Source organism: Bubalus bubalis, chromosome 3 (assembly GCF_019923935.1).
Source record: "Bubalus bubalis isolate 160015118507 breed Murrah chromosome 3, NDDB_SH_1, whole genome shotgun sequence".
NCBI classification, from domain to species: Eukaryota; Metazoa; Chordata; class Mammalia; order Artiodactyla; family Bovidae; genus Bubalus; species Bubalus bubalis.
In genome coordinates, this window is record NC_059159.1 from 155,816,690 (window position 1) to 155,830,348 (window position 13,659).

The window sequence follows — 13,659 nt, forward strand, 5'->3', positions numbered from 1 at the left end:
TTATTCACACATAAACTATGTTCAATAAGAGCTTGAGGATACATGTAATTAAAGATGTTTGTAATAAAAACAGGATTAGAAACCAAAAAAAAAAAAAAAAGTAACAAAGGGAAGAAATAATCATGAGGGTTAGTCTGATCCTCAGAAGGCCAAAGCAGAAAAAAAAAAAAAAAATACAAAAGTTTTTAAATTTTCATTTATATAATTAATCAAATACCACTACTGAGACCTTAATTCTCTACACTAAACCTGAGAGAAATTTTCAATATTTTTTCATATGAATTCATTATTAGAATAATGTCTTCATAAGTGGAAGATGATGAATGTCTTCAATGTTTTCAGAGGCAAATATACATTTTATGTGTGTCTTTATCATATGGGTCCTTGAAAAACTTGAGTGCATCATTTTAAATTGTGGTTTTATTTAAAAATTCATACTTATGTAAGCATTTTGACATAGCAATAAAAATAGGGGTTTGGGGACCATAAAGGTATCGATTTAAAATTAATTAAAACTGCATTTTGATGTTGGGTTCCTGGTTCATTTTGTATGGAAAAAACTGCATAACTGGAACACTTTCTACCTTGAAAAACAGCACAAAAATAGTAGTCTGAAAATTTTTTTCATATAAAGTAAATGAAATACCTATTTAAAAAATAAAGATAAGGGTTCAAATAATAATTCTTGTATTTACCAACTATAAGACATTGAAATTGTACTTGAATTTTGAAATATCAAATGAATTTCTTCACTGTTAAAATATGGATAATAACTTTGAATTATTCTGAAAGATAAATGTTAAAAATTATTTGAAGTGCCAAATACAGACTAGGACCTCACATGTTGTCAATTAGTCTTCTCTTTGTGAGCTAAAATAATATACCTTTCCATATCGTATGTTAATTGAAGATCAGAGTTTATAAAACCTACAGAATAAAAGTTGGTAACTATACTTATTTTTTCACAATATCGATTGTCTTAATTGATCTATTTAGAAGAACTGGAGAGGATAACAGAATTATATCCTCTAGTGAGAATTTAGAGTATAGATGGCATCTGCTTTTCAATGAAAAATCTTAGAACTTTAAATATTAGATCTTCATGTAAGCAAGTCAATAAAAGTGAAAAAAATTCTAGGAAGTTAGGGATCTTTCTAGAAAATTAGAGAGCTTAACTTCTATCTTGAATAAAAAAGTCACAGACTTTTCTTTAGGTCTGTTAACAACAGTAAAAGAGTGCCTGAATGAAACCTCACAGCATGGAATCACAGAGTGATTACTCTAAAAGACCAGGAGTTGGTTGAGAAGGATTAGAGGACAGCTAAGATTTAGGTCAGTTCAAAGCTTCAACAAATAAGAATATCATGGCATTGAAATATATATAATATCATATATGAAACGAGTCGCCAGTCCAGGTTCGATGCATGATACTGAATGCTTGGGGCTGGTACACTGGGACGACCCAGAGGGATGGTATGGGGAGGGAGGAGGGAGGAGGGTTCAGGATGGGGAACACGTGTATGCCTGTGGCGGATTCATTTCGATATATGGCAGAACCAATACAATATTGTAAAGTTTAAAAATAAAATAAAATTTAAAAAAAAGAAAGTAAAAAGTAAATAGTTCTTCCCTGACTCAGAATTTGTGCATCATAATGTCAGAAATGGAATATTAAGTTTGTATTTTTAATAAACTACCAACATAATTATTGTCTTTCGTCTATTCCCTGACACATAAGCTAAAAGAAAAATTTGAAAATCTAAACTCACAACTGTAAACCCAGCCAGCTAATACTGACCTGTTGCCCTTTCTCCAATATTCTCTTACTTCGTATTATAATCCTGTATAGAGTCCTAAACCCGCATCTCTTCTGGATTACTCCAGGTATGAAAATGTGAAATGGAAAGGACCAATTGGACAGACATTGAGTTCATTCTACAGGGACTTTCTGAGTATCCAAGAGCAGAAAAACTCCTTTTTGTGATGTGTTTGTTGATGTACCTGGTGATTCTCCTGGGGAACAGCACTTTGATCATCCTCACTCTCCTGGATTCCCACCTTCACACCCCTATGTACTTCTTCCTCTGTAATCTTTCCTTCCTTGACATTTGGTACACATCCTCCTTTATCCCCTCAGTGCTGATACACTTTCTATCCGAGAAAAAAACTATCTCCTTCACTAGGTGCGTTGTTCAGATGTCTGTCTCTTACACTATGGGGTCGACAGAGTGTGTGCTTCTAGCAGTGATGGCATATGACCGTTCCATAGCCATCTGCAGCCCTCTGAGATACCCCAGCATCATGAGCAAGGCGCTTTGTATTCAGATGGCAGCTCTCTCCTGGGGACTGGGCTTTCTCAACTCATTGACAGAACAATTCTTGCAGTGCAGTTGCCCTTCTGTGGAAAAAATGTCATCAATCATTTTGTTTGTGAAATATTGGCTTTTGTCAAGCTAGCTTGCACAGATATATCCTTGAATGAGATTACTATCATGTTGGGCAATGTACTATTTTTATTTGTTCCATTACTGTTGATTTGTATCTCCTACATTTTCATCCTTTCCACTGTCCTAAGAATCAACTCAGCCGAAGGAAGAAAAAAGGCTTTTCCCACCTGCTCAGCCCACATAATGGTGGTGACTGTGTTTTATGGGACAATCCTCTTCATGTATATGAAGCCAAAGTCCAAAGACGCTGCTTTTGATAAATTGATTGCCCTGTCCTATGGAGTCGTCACACCGATGCTCAATCCTATCATCTATAGCCTGAGGAATACAGAAGTGCATGGCGCTATGAGAAAATTGACAGCTAGACTGGTTCTGGAGGAAAGAATGAGAAATTTGCATCTTTGAATTTACGCACAAAATAAGCTCATATATTGGAGGCAAGGTTTTCAGTATAAGCAGAACAAAGGAAATAAAGGCTATACGTAAAATCACAGAATTTAAGAGTTGGGAAGAAATTTCACGGTAATAATCTAACTTCATTATTTATGAAAATAGCATAAAAATGTAGGGACATGTAGTCCATGAAGTGAGAACAAACTTTCAGAAACAAGAAAAAAATTGAAATTAAACTTTTCCAGAAATATCCAGGTTTAATTTTTCACAATTAAAAATATGTATTTCTCATTCCCCTTTTTGAGAGAACTACTTGAGTTCATGTTTTTTCTCTTTATTACTCATTGTTGCTTTACTCAGGGACTTGATCGGCCCCAACCTCATTTTTCTAGTATATATATATATATTCCTTCTTCTTTCCCTTGCTGTGTTTCTTCTACTCAGTCTGCAACACTATGCTGCATGCACTATGTAGTTATCCAAATATATCCTGTTCTTCCACACTTAGGGACAATAGTATATGTCACTTCATCCCCATTATCATATTTCTCCTATGGTGACAACACAGGCATCTAATTAAAGAAAATGTAAATGTTTTATCTTCTGAAAAATCCTTCCAAAGTTACCCACAGTGAAAGCACTGTTTACAATTGCAGAGATATGGAAGCAACCTAAGTGTCCATCAGCTGATGAATGGATAAAGAAGATGTAATGTGTCTGTGTATATATATGTGTGTGAATATCGTTGTTGTTTACTTGCTATGTCCAAAATTTTGGGGAACCCATAAACTGTCCCCGGCCAGCTTCTCTGTCTAAAAGATTTCTCAGACAAGAATACTGGAGTGGGTTGCCATTTCCTTCTCCGGGGGATCTTCCTGACCCAGAGATCGAATCTGTGTGTCCTGAATTGGCAGGGGCATCTTTACCATTGAACCATCAGGGAAGCCCCAATAGAATATTACTCAGCCACAAAGAAAGAATGAAATTCTGCCACCTAAAGCAACATAGATATACCTAGAATATATTACACTTAGTGAAATGAGTCAGAGAATGACAAATACTCTATGCTATTACTTTTATGTGAAATCTAAAAAATAGAACTAATGAATTTATGTTAACAAACAGTAACAGAGTCACAGATATAGAGAACAAGCTAGTGGTCATCAGTGAGGAGAGGGAAATGGGGAGGATGAGCCAAGGTATGGAATGAAGAGACAAACTATTATGTATAAATAAGCAACAAGATTTCCTTTCCAGAAGAGGAAATATATCCATTATTGTCTATTAATACTTTAAATGGAGTATAATCTGTAAAAATAGTAAATCACCATGCTGTATAACTGAAACAAATACAATATTGTAAATCAACTCTATTTCAATAGAAAAGAAGTAAAAATTAAAAATAAGGCAATAAGGATGCATCCTTCATCCATATAACATTATAATTTTCAGGTACATGTTATTTGAAAGGTGGGAGTAATTAAGGACAATGTTTCTACAATTAATCTCTTTTTTATAACCTATAACTTTTTTTTAAATGTATTTTCTGAAAACTTACCACATGCATTTTGTTTGCAGTTTTGTATATTAAAATTTATTGGCTATGAGGACAAGTATTAAAATTAAAATTCCACTTGTAATCATTATCATATTATAAGAAGAAAAGGATGTGGGAACTGTGGAGAGATTGAGGTAAAGTGAATCAAAAGAAATGGGAGCTCAATTATATATAGGACATGACACAAGAGATAAGTAAACATAAGAGGTATAGTGAGAGCCTGCTTACCACTGACAGAGAGTTACACACACAGAAAGAGGAAAAACAAGAATAAACCATGAGATACTGGGTAAGAAGATAGTGTGAACTCACTGCTTTCAGTATATACATAGAGCAATATACATACAGAAAAATAGAGATATAGATATGGCTAAGCATATATATAGAAATTAATATGGATTACACAAATGTTCAAACTACCACAAAATGTTCAAACTACCACACAATTGCACTCATTTCACATGTTAACAAGATAATATTAAATAGCAAGATAATGCTCAAAATCCTTCAAGCTAGGCTTCAACAGTACATGAACCAAGACCTTCTAGATGTAAAAGCTTGATTTAGAAACATCATAGGAACCAGAGATCAATTTGCCAACATCTATTGGATCATAGAAAAAGCAAGGGAATTCCAGAAAAAACATCTACTTCTGCTTTATGGACTATGCTAAAGCCTTTGACCTTGTGGATAACACCAAATGGTAGAAAATTCTTAAAAGAGGTGGGAATACCAGACTGCCTTACCTGCCTCTTGAGAACCTGTATGCAGGTCAAGAAGGAACAGTTAGAAGTGGACATGGAACAATCAACTGGCTCCAAATTGGGAAAGATGTACATCAGGTTGGATACTTTCACCTTGCTTATTGAATTACTATGCAGAGTACATCATGAGAAATGCTGAGCTTGATGAAGCACAAGCTGAAATCAAGATTGCCAGGAAAAATATGAATAACCTCAGATAAGCAAATGACACCAGCCTAATGACAGAAAGCAAAGAGGAACTAGAGATCCTCTTGATGAGGATGAAACAGGAGAGTGCAAAACTAGCTTAAAACACAACATTCGAAAAACTAAGATCATGGCATTCAGTCCCATCACTTCATGGCAAATAGACGGGGGGGAAATGGAAACAATGAGAAACTTTATTTCTTGGGCTCCAAAATCACTGTCGATGATGACTGGAGCCATGAAATTGAATGGCGATTGTTCCTTGGAAGAAAAGCTATGACAAACGTTCAGTTTGTTCAGTTCAGTTCAGTTCAGTTGCTCAGTCATCCGACTCTTTGCGACCACATGAATCACAGCACACCAGGCCTCCCTGTTTATCAGCATTCTAAAACCAGCTTGAACATCAGGAAGTTCACGAATCACGTATTGCTGAAGCCTGGCTTGGAGAATTTTAAGCATTACTTCACTAGCATGTGAGATGAGTGCAATTGTGCGGTAGTTTGAGCATTCTTCGGCATTGCCTTTCTTTGGGATTGGAATGAAAACCGACATTTTCCAGTCCTGTGGCCACTGCTGAGTTTTCCAAATTTGCTGGCATATTGAGTGCAGCACTTTCACAGCATCATCTTTCAGGATTTGAAATAGCTCAACCTGAATTCCATCACCTCCACTAGCTTTGTTCATAGTGATGCTTCCTAAGGCCCACTTCACTTGACATTCCAGGATGTCTGGCTCTAGGTGAATGATCACACCATCATGATTATCTGGGTCGTGAAGATCTTTTTTGTACAGTTCTTCTGTGTATTCTTGCCACCTCTTCTTAATATCTTCTGCTTCTGTTAGGTCCCTACCATTTCTGTCCTTTTGACCTCATCTTTGCATGAAATGTTCCCTTGGTATCTCTAATTTTCTTGAAGAGATCTCTAGTCTTTCCCATTCTGTTGTTTTCCTCTATTTCTTTGCATTGATCACTGGGGAAGGCTTTCTTACCTCTCCTTGCTAGTCTTTGGAACTCTGCATTCAAATGGGTATGTCTTTCCTTTTCTCCTTTGCTTTTTGCTTCCCTTCTTTCACAGATATTTGTAAGGCCTCCCTAGATAGCCATTTTGCTTTTTTGCATTTCTTTTTCTTGGGGATGGTCTTGATTCCTGTCTCCTGTACAATGTCACAAACCTCCATCCATAGTTCATTAGACACTCTGTCTATCAGATCAAGGCCCTTAAATTTATTTCTCACTTCCACTGTAGGGTCATAAGGGATTTGATTTAGGTCATACCTGAATGGTCTAGTAGTTTTCTCCATTTTCTTCAATTTCAGTCTGAATTTGGCAATAAGGAGTTCATGATCGAAGCCACAGTCAGTTCCTAGACCGCATAGTAAAAAGCAGAGACATCACTTTGACAAGGAAGGCCATATAGTCAAAGCTATGGTTTTTCCAGTAGTCACATACAGATGTGAAAGTTGGACCATAAAAAGGCTGAGCACCAAAGAACTGATGCTTTTAAGTTATGGTGCTGAAGAAGACTCTTGAGAGTTCCTTGGACAGCAAGGAGATCAAATCAGTCAATCCTAAAGGAAAGCAACTCTGACTATTCATTGGAAGGACTGATGCTGAAGCTGAAGCTCCAATACTATGGTCACCTGATTCAAAGAACCGACTCACTGGAAAAGACCTTAATGCTGGGAAATATTCAGAGCAGGAGGAGAAGAGGGTGGCAGAGGATGAGATGATTGGATGGCATCCTCAACTCAATGGACATGAATTTGAGCAAACTCTTGGAGTTAGTGAAACACAGGAAAGCCTGGTGGGCCACAGTCCATTGGGTTGCAAAGAGAGCAACTGAACAACAGCAAAATATGGATGCAAATATTTGTAAAAGTGTGTATATTTACATGTACATAGGTGCATATAAAAGCACATTTATTCCCCGCTTGTGACCACTGAGAACGCCTAAGAATGATAAATGAAAAAATGTTAACTTTGAAATCTATGTACATTGGGTATAGAATACTATCAGTTCAGTTCAGTCAGTGCATGTCCGACTCTTTGCAAGCCAATGGACTGCAGCACGCCAGGTTTCCCTGACCATTACCAACTCCCAGAGTCCACCCAAACCCATGTCCATTGAGTTGGAGATGCCATCCAGTCATCTCATCCTCTGTTGTCCCCTTCTCCTCCTGCCTTCAGTCTTTCCAGGCATCATGGTCTTTTCCAAAGAAAAAGTGCCAAGTCAGTTGGCCAGTGTATTGGAGTTTCAGCTTCAGCATCAGTCCATCCAGTGAATATTCAGGACTGATCTCATTTAGGATTGACTGGTTGGTTCTCTCTGCTGTCCAAGGAACTCTCAAGAGTCTTCTCCAACACCACATTTCAAAAGCATCAATTCTTCAGCACTCAGCTTTCCTCATGGTCCAACTTTCACATCCATACATGACTACAGGAAAATCCATAAGCTTTGACTAGACAGACCATTGTTGGGAAAGTAATGTCTCTGCTTTTTAATATGCTATCTAGATTGATCATTGCTTTTCTTCCAAGGAGCAAGTGTATTTAATTTCATGGCTACAGTCACCATCTGCAGTGATTTTGGAACCCAAGAATGTAAAGTCTGTCACTATTCTCATTGTTTCCCCATCTATTTGTCATGAAGTGAAGGGATTACCTGCCATGGTCTTAGTTTTTTGAATGTTGAGTTTTAAGCCTGCCTTTCACTCTCTTCTTTCACTTTCATCAAGAGGTTCTTTAGCTCCTCTTCATTTTATGCCATAATGGTGGTGTCACCTGCATATCTGAGGTTATTGATATTTCTCCTGGCAATCTTGATTCCAGCTTGTGCTTCCTCCAGCCAGCATTTCTCATGATGTACTCTTCATTTAAGTTTAATAAGCAGGGTGAGAATATACAGCCTTGATGTATTCCTTTCCCAATTTGGAACCAGTCTTAGTTCCATATCTGGTTCTAACTGTTCCTTCTTGACCTGCATACAGATTTCTCAGGAGGCAGGTAAGGTGGTCTGGTATTCCCAACTTGTTAAGAATTTTCCATAGTTTGTTGTGATTCACACAGTCAAAGGCTTTGGCATAGTCAATAAAGCAGAAGTAGATGTTTGTTTGTTTGTTTTTTTCTGGAATTCTCTTGCTTTTTCTATGATCCATTGGATTGTTGGCAATTTGATCTCTGGTTCCTCTACCTTTTCTAAATCCAACTTGATCATCTGGAAGTTCTCAGTTCATGGACTGTTGAAGCCTAGCTTGGCTAATTTTGAGTATTACTTTGCTAGCTTGGGTAATGTGTGCAGTTTGTGGTATTTGAACATTCTTTGGCATTGCTTTTCTTTCTACAAGATTATAGATTACTATAGTGACCCTTTTTCTTTCGGTACTTTAATGTTGTGGTTTCTTCATTATCTCAGGCTTGCAGTGAGAAGACACCTCTCTCTTATGAGTATAAGGTATCTCTTTTCTGATTTTTAAGCATTTTGTTTAAGATGCACCTTGGTGTGGTTTTCTTTCCATTTCTCATTATTTTGGATACTGAGATTCTTTTGTCTATGTATTTATTGTTTTCATCAAGTTTAGAAAGTTTCTATCCATTATTTAAATGTTATTTTTGTTTTGCATTTTGTATTTACTTAAAATACATTTTATTTCAATGCATTTTGTATTTACTACTGCTTTTTCTTTTTTGGACTCCAGTTATATGTATACCATATCACTTAAAGCTGTCTCACACAGTTAATGGTCTGTTCACTTGTTTTCATTCCTTTTCTCTTTGTTTTATTTTAAAGTGTTACTATTTCTCTGATTCCTTGTTCACTAATCTTTCCTTCTGCAGGGTCCAATTACTTTAATTCCATCCAAAGTATACTGGATAGATTCATATTAGATACACTTCATTACTAGATCTTAGAATTTGTATTTTTAAAATATCTCTAAATATATAATTTTATACTTATAAATATAAATATATTTATTTATAAATATATATCTCTAAATATAATTTTCTGTGTCTCAAATGACATGATTTTTTCTCAGCCGTCTTGACTACATTAAATACAGTCAGAAACTTCTTAATGTCATGTCTAGTAATTCTATCACTGTCCTGTTTGCTGCTTTAAAAATCTACTTTCTTTTTTTTTTTTATTAAAATATTTTTAACAACTAAAAGGTGTGTCCATTTAGGTTATACAAGGTGAATTTTATAGTGTGCAATGTGTTGATTTTATTCTCAGCCTTGTGTGAGCTTGAAAATCATTCCCTCCAGTTCTCCTGGATGATCCTTTCCCAGGTCCTGCTTAGTTTCTTCATACACCTTCACTGATCAGAACTCAGCTGAAAGCAGAGTGGTGTCCCTTTAGAGCTCTAGCTCTTTTTTCTGTAGCTTCCTCCTCACTGGATTTGGACTTGAAAGCTAGCTGCCTTGTTCTCCCTGGCCTCTCAATTCCATCCTCAAATCCTTTCCCGATGGGTTCCCTCTCCCTATCTTATTACCTGGAAATTCATCACTCAGGGAAGTAAGTTGGGAAAATTAAAGTGTTCACTTCATTTGTTCCTCATGTCTCAGGGATCACTGTCCTATGTTGTTTGATGTACAATATCTTAAAATGTATTTTTCACATTTATTTCTGTTGTATTTTTATTGCTTCAGGTAGAAGGGCAAAACACAGTCCCTGTTTCTTCTTGGTCAGAAGCAGAAATCTAATCCTCCCCTCCTTTCTCTTTTCCCCATCAGAAAACAAATCAGTTCAGTTCAGTCACTTAGTCGTGTCCGACTCTTTGCAACCCCATGGACTGCAGCACACCGGGCTTCCCTGTCCAGTACCAACTCCCAGAGCTTGCTCAAACTCATGTCCATCAAGTTGGTGATGCTGACTTAATTAATGAAATATTAAACAAATATTTCAGTATATTCTAGAATGGGTGGCAATGGAGTAAAGCTGAGAAAGAGAGGTAAATAGAGAGAGACAAAGAGGACAGAGATAGAGTGGAGAGAGACAGACAGCAAAGAGAGGAGGAAAGATTTGGGGGTATTTTATGCTAATATTCCTAAGAGCTGCCAGAGTGAAAGGACTAGACATGAAATAAATTAACAGATGCTGCTCAATCTAATTGAAATCACAAGTAAATTCAAACGAGCTGAATTTAGAATCTAGCCAGAATAAATATCAAAACTGACTATGTAGTCAAGACATGGAAGCAACCTAAGTGTTCACTGAAGGCTGAGTGGATAAAGAGGTGATATACATACAGAAAGGAATATTACTCAGCTATTGAAAAGAATGGAATAATGCCGTGTGCAGCAACATGGATGGACATATAGATTGTCATACTGAGTAAAGTCAGACAGAGAAAGACAAATACTGTATGATATCACTTTTATGCAGAATCTAGAAGAATTGATGCTTTTGAACTGTGGTGTTGGAGAAGACTCTTGCGAGTCCCTTGGACTGCAAAGAGATCCAACCAGTCCATCCTAAAGGAGATCAGCCCTGGGTGTTCATTGGAGGGACTGATGTTGAAGCTCAAACTCTAATATTTTGGCCACCTGATGCAGAAAGCTGACTCATTTGAAAAAACTCTCATGCTGGGAAAGATTGAAGGTGGGTGGAGAAGGGGATGACAGAGGATGTGATGGTTGGATGGCATCACAGACACAATGGGCATGGGTTTGGGTGGGTTCTGGGAGTTGCTGATGGACAGGAAGGCCTGGTGTGCTGCAGTTCAGATCAGATCAGATCAGATCAATCGCTCAGTCGTGTCCGACTCTTTGTGACCCCATGAATCGCAGCACGCCAGGCCTCCCTGTCCATCACCAACTCCCGGAGTTCACTCAGACTCATGTCCATCGAGTCAGTGATGCCATCCAGCCATCTCATCCTCTGTTATCCCCTTCTCCTCCTGCCCCCAATCCCTCCCAACATCAGAGTCTTTTCCAATGAGTCAACTCTTCGCATGAGGTGGCCAAAGTACTGGAGTTTCAGCTTTAGCATCATTCCTTCCAAAGAAATCCCAGGGCTGATCTCCTTTAGAATGGACTGGTTGGATCTCCTTGCAGTCCAAGGGACTCTCAAGAGTCTTCTCCAATACCAGAGTTCAAAAGCATCAATTCTTTGGTGCTCATCCTTCTTCACAGTCCAACTCTCACATCCATACATGACCACAGGAAAAACCATAGCCTTAACTAGATGAAACTTTGTTGGCAAAGTAATGTCTCTGCTTTTGAATATGCTATCTAGGTTGGTCATAACTTTCCTTCCAAGGAGTAAGCGTCTTTTAATTTCATGGCTGCAGTCACCATCTGTAGTGATTCTGGAGCCCAAAAAAATAAAGTCTGACACTGTTTCCACTGTTTCCTCATCTATTTCCCATAAAGTGGTGGGACCGGATGCCATGATCTTCGTTTTCGAATGTTGAGCTTTAAGCCAACTTTTTCACTCTCCACTTTCACCTTCATCAAGAGGCTTTTGAGTTCCTCTTCATTTTCTGCCATAAGGGTGGTGTCATCTGCATATCTGAGGTTATTGATATTTCTCCTGGCAATCTTGATTCCAGCTTGTGTTTCTTCCAATCCAGTGTTTCTCATGATGTACTCTGCATATAAGTTAAATAAACAGGGTGACAATATACAGCCTTGATGGACTCCTTTTCCTATTTGGAACCAGTCTGTTGTTCCATGTCCAGTTCTAACTGTTGCTTCCTGACCTGCATACAAATTTCTCAAGAGGCAGATCAGGTGTTCTGGTATTCCCATCTGCAGTTCATGGGGTTGCAAAGAGTCGGACACGACTGAGCAACTGAACTGAACTGAAAAGTAGACATGAACTTATAAAACAGAAGCAGACTTACCGGCTTAGAGAATGAACTTACTATTACCAAGGGAGAAGGAGGGAGGGGGAGGAATAGATAGGGGGTTTGTGGTGGACATGTACACACTGCTGTATATGAAATGAATCACTAGCAAAGATATACTCTATAGCAAGGGAACTCTGCTCAGTATTACTAACAACTTATATGGGAGAAGAATTTGAAGATTAATAGATACATAAACATATTACTGAATCACTTTGCTCTAAAGTTAAAACACAACATTTTTTATCAATTACACTCTAAAATAAAATAAGTTGACTGACAGGTGGTCTTTCAGAAGTAGCAAGAAAGAATTTTATTGTAAGTATAGTAAATAAGTTATCTGTATTTCATAGAAGAGAAAATCAAACTAGTATGTTTAAAAAATAGCCTAAGTTCACTCAGCTTGTGCAGACAAAAATCAAATTGTAATTCTGTACTCCAAATCACAAGTGTTCTGTTCTTTTCCCTTTACTTTAACTCTGACCAATTATAGAAAAATGAAGCCAATCATTTTATAGATATCTGTCCCAAACTTCTGCATAGACCATATCATCCACACCTAGGGCTCAATTGCCATCTCTGAGCAAAGTCTTTTTAATATACAGCTTGACTCCTGATTTCTCTCCTGGACTTCACCAATCTATCTTCACCTGGAAGTCTAATCATGAACACAGTCAACCAGTCATCCAACTTACATCATTACCTTTATGAAGTCATCATCCTTAAGCTTCTCCTTTTATTCAATCAATGGTTGCATCAGAGTTCTTTACTTATACTAGTAGAATCATTGTTGATGACTATCCATACATGCTGCTGCTGCTGCTAAGTTGCTTCAGTCATGTCCAACTCTGTGAGACCCCAGAGACGGCAGCCCACAAGGCTCCCCCATCCCTGGGGTTCTCCAGGCAAGAACACTGGAGTGGGGTGCCATTTCCTTCTCCAATGCAGGAAAGTGAAAAGTGAAAGTGAAGTTGCTCAGTCGTGTCTGACTCTTAGCAACCCCATGGACTGCAGCCTACCAGGCTCCTCCTTCCATGGGACTTTCCAGGCAAGAGTCCTGGAGTGGGGTGCCATTGCCTGAAAGATCCTCAAATCCAATACTGTAACCATGAAATTCCCATATTCATCCTATCTTTTCACTGCCTCTATGTACACTGTCTCCATGGTCCTCTAACTCATTTGTCCCATTCTCAATTGATCCTCTATACTGTCGAAAGACCAGTCTTTCTAAACCTAACATCTTAGCCTCATCACATCACAAGAGTATGAGAAAATATTCACTGACCTGCTCTTTCTTCAGAAAAAAGCCCAGTATGATAAGATTTTTGACAAACAAGCTTCATCAAACCATTTTACCTTCATCTCTTAAACAAATGCTCATTAAAGTCCTGAGAGGATCTCTTTCTTCCCTTGCCTTTGATAATAAAAATTACTAGCAATTGGTTGCTGGTTTTTATTTTCT

General features: G+C 37.7%; 1 pseudogene; it reads left to right on the forward strand.

Moving 5' to 3' along the window:
- The first annotated feature begins 1,899 nt into the window (after positions 1–1,899).
- On the forward strand, positions 1,900–2,852 carry LOC102399035 (annotated as a pseudogene).
- Positions 2,853–13,659: the final 10,807 nt, after the last annotated feature.